We start from the raw sequence: 4348 nt of genomic DNA, 5'->3' as shown, positions 1-4348 counted from the left end.
AGGTTAAACATCTTAACTCAGTTTAAATTTCTCTTTAAAACAAATGTGACTGAATTTGACAAAACCAGGCTTTGACGCACAAAGCTTCGTTAGGAGATATGGCGATTTTAAGTAATCATTGTGTAATAACTTCCCAGTGCCTACAGCTGTGCGAACAAAACTTGCACCAATTATTCATCTGTTCACTACCTATCACTGAGTGGGTGTATAAATTTCTGATACCCAAAATTTGCCCTGTTTGGGCAGCTTTTTTCGACGGGTAATAATATCACAGGTGGTAGGGATATAAAATGAAGTAAGAAGACGAATGGAATCCAGAGGCCAAGTTTAGGCTCTCCATGGCCCTCCATGGCCCTCAAATCACTCCAAATTGACAGAGAACACTATTGGCGAGCTCTCCGTGAAGCCCCAGTTCACTACACACCATTATCACAAAGCCATGGCCATCTAATGGTGCCAATCTCCCACTCGTGGCTTTGACAGGGTCGGAAGAAAGCTGCTACAGAAACCAGACTTACCAGTCCTGAAGGAAGTACAGTGTGGAATATGATAGTGTATTAGACCAGCAATCCATTTCTGGTAAAAACGTAAGTTTGAATTTGTGTGTGTGGAAGCCAGGTTATATGAAATCCGGTCACAAATCGCAGTAAAATACAAGGAAAAAGCAAAATTACTGGGTAAATGCTCTTATAGATCAGTGGATGGAATTTATCCTTCAGGTTTTGGAAGAAAGGAGCAATATAACTTCGCGACATCACAAGTCAACCACAAAGCCAGTTGGATGATAATTTACAAGTGTAAAAACTTTTCATTAAAGTAACAGTCTCTGTACTCCCTACTAAAACTGTAAAAAATAATTGAATTATCTGATATGTTTCTGTACCACACATTTTTAGAGAAATTACAAACATGTTGTCTCATAGTATCTCATTATACTAATTTTCATATACTATCGCGACAATGTAAGCTACTACTACCACAAGCTCCTACATTTTTTTGAAAACTTTAAATGGTGTATACATGTTGGTTGTACCTCTATCAGTAAGTAGTATCATAATGGGATGCCAACTTGCAGTCTCAAGTCATATAGGAATGCTTTTTATAATTTAAGTGTCTCATATATCCCATGAGTACTCTACTGGGCAGGCCAGGTTGTGAGTGTCTCAGGCTGAAATATAGCTGTTAATGTTTTTTGAATGCATTCACAAGAGTAGAACCAGTCTTGTGTGTGATAAATTTTAACATAAATTACTACTTTGGTAACAACGATCTGGCACAAAAAGAGTAATCCAAGGTACTACTCTGTACACAGTATGATGTATGTACATGTATACAGTACACAGTATACAGCTGTATAAAAAAATTGTTAATATTCACAAGGGGTTTAAAATGTGTAATCATTAGTCACATACCTAGTGTACAAATAGTCTCAGGACCACTCCAGCTTCCATCAATCTGGCAAGACCTACTGACACTACCACTTAACTCGTGACCACCATCACATGTGAAAGTACAAGTGTCTCCAAGACTAGGTTGTCCATCATCTCCCAGTGAACAATCAATATCTCCATTATCAGGAGCAGTCAGTTGTGGACACTCTATAAACATCACGAAAAATGGTAATACACTGTATGCTTGGTGATATTTCTCGTGGAAATTTTTAAGGGGAATATACTGGTATAGGCCATATTCTCCCTCAAGTTTGGGGAATTTTGCAGGCTTTCTGTACCCTTTCCACAGCCAATGTGTAAGTTTCATTTTCAAAGCTTTCCCCCACTCTTTACCTGTTCAACACTGTTGAGCTGCATACGTATAATATACACCGATAACTGAAAAAACTCACCTCATAACATATACAGTATTATATTTGTCAGTATATCCTCTAATAGCTGCAGTATTACTAGTTAATTGTTTTGAATTATGTAAGGAAGGTTTCAATTTATACTGAGAGGTGATTTTTCAAAATAATTTTACCTACGAAATTTGCAGCAGCCCGGCGGGATTCAGGAAGACTTAGACGTGAGTATAGACGAGTTGCCTTTTAAAGGCGTGGACGTTTTACCGTAAATTTTCCACATAGCTACTTTCCGAGTTCGCTGAGTCAAAATTGTAGTTATTTATTTACGGCGTAATGGAGAAAATGAACGTTTCGGTTAACTTTAGCAAGCAAGAGTTAGCCAGCCTTCAGAACAGAAAGTATGTTATAGAGAAAGGTTCGAGCTATAACATATCCAGCGTTTAAGGTGAAGGCTGAACGAGAAGATGATTTTCTCTCAATCTCGGGTTTTTGGAAAGCGATAAAACCCGCTGAAAACATTCTTTGTAAGACTTTGCTACTACTTAGAATGATAGACTGGATGATTTTAACTCAACTTGTACTTTTGAAGAATCAAAAACGTTTGTCAAACTATTTTTTAAAAATTGGTTTTTTGTTGACTTCTTGACCAACATTGTAATCATGCGTAAAACGGAAAGTCGAGTTTGCTCGCATTACACAAGGGACACGCCCTAAATAGGCAACCCGTCTATAGAAGCCAACCAGTAGCTACCTTATTTTGTAGGGCTCTCCCTAAAAACGGCTCCCACCAAAATTGAGGTGTCCGACACCAAATGAAATCCTGAAATCTTAATCGAGAACCTGGAATCTCTGAAATCTCGACCACTCATTTATAATTGCGATAATTTCCGTATATTTCTTGTAAATTGAACTTTAAAGTCTCTTGTGCGGTTTTGCAAACGTGTCAACAATCCGAGCAGTTAATATGCAAGCACTTGCTACCTCACCAGTCATCCAGTTGGTCTGGTAGCTAGGCGAGTAGCTACATAGCTAGCTATGTAAATTTCGATGTGGAATCTTGGCTTAAACTCGATTAGGCCACTCCAAATAAATTTTTTTTTCCCGTCCACCGCCCGCATCTGGTTACTGCCAGCTCTAAATATTCCATTATTCCGTATTCTTCCATTATTATCCGGTTATTCTTGCATACTTTTTAAAAGTACCTAAGTTTTTTTTTTGTTATTCTTGCATACTGATAGGCTCAGTAAAAGCTATCTTGAAACAGTGTCAGCTCACGTGTCAGCAGTGCTATCAAGTCAGCACAAATTTGTCAATGAGTTATTTTTGCAACTTACAAAGAAGGAACAAGCTTAAGCATGCTTTTTTGCAGCCTTTTTGGCTGTGCCAGGCAAATAATGGCTTGAAAAGCTAGCCAATCTTACATTGAAATAATGGAAATGGACCGCCCGCCCGCATGCAAATATGCCTGAGTCCAGGACGGGAAACAGAGAATATATTTGGAGTGGCCTTAGCTATTGGGTAGTGTCGGACTCCTCGATTTCAGCACACACAGTAAAATCTGTAAATCTACCATCACATCCTACATTCTCAGACGTATCTTACCAAGTGTGGTAAACGATCCCTGTCCCTGTATAAAGAAGTCAGCAATTGGAACAGAACAAACGTGCTGCGGCACTACCAAGCACGCGATGATAAAAAAGAAATGTATAGTCCATTTGCGTATCATGCTTACACCATATGCAAAATGCAAGCACTAGTTAACTTGATCACTAGGTGAACTTACTTGCACATCTTCTCCTTTTATAACGAAAATGGCATAAATATTTAGGTCACGTGACCACATACTTCCAAGTGGTTGACGTTGGTCTTCCATTTTCTTTCAGCACTTTGTCTTGAGTTTTAGGTACGTAGCTAACCGGCTTGTACAGGAATGTCATGTAGCTATGCCTTTTAGTTATTTATTTACGTGTTTATTTATGATTACTGGGCAGTCAACACAGCTGGTGTGCCCAGGAAAAAAAGGAAATTACAGTATTAGGTACAATTATATAATAGTGTGGTGTTGATTGTTAGTAAAGTGTGATTGTATATTAGTTGTATACTCATCATAGTTTGTCATATCTATAATGAATATAGGTAGTTCATTCCATTCTTGACTGATCTTGCATGTTGGGCAGAATAAAATGCAAGGGATGATATTGTCTTGTTTGTCTCTATACAGATTGATAATATGGGGGAATTGATAAGGATATGTCTTGATGAAGAATTTTGTGGAGCATTTGCAGTCTAGATATATTTCGTCGTGACCACAGGGTAGGCCAAGATAGTTGATTTAACATTTGTGTCACAGAGCTAGTTCTGTTGTAATCACTGAGGACCCACTGGCTGCTCTACACTGGATTTTTTTCCAATTTATCCACATCAACAGGGGTATATTGTTCAATGACTATGGCTAGCCAGCTAGCTAGTTTATTTTTGGTATTACTTTTTAGTATAGCTATACGTTGACTATTTGACATGTCTACAAACAAACTAATTCTTAGTTAATTA

This window comes from Dysidea avara, chromosome 5 (genome assembly GCF_963678975.1).
Source record: "Dysidea avara chromosome 5, odDysAvar1.4, whole genome shotgun sequence".
Classification (NCBI taxonomy): Eukaryota; Metazoa; Porifera; class Demospongiae; order Dictyoceratida; family Dysideidae; genus Dysidea; species Dysidea avara.
The sequence above is the reverse complement of the archived record's forward strand: the minus strand, read 5'-3'. Positions refer to the sequence as shown.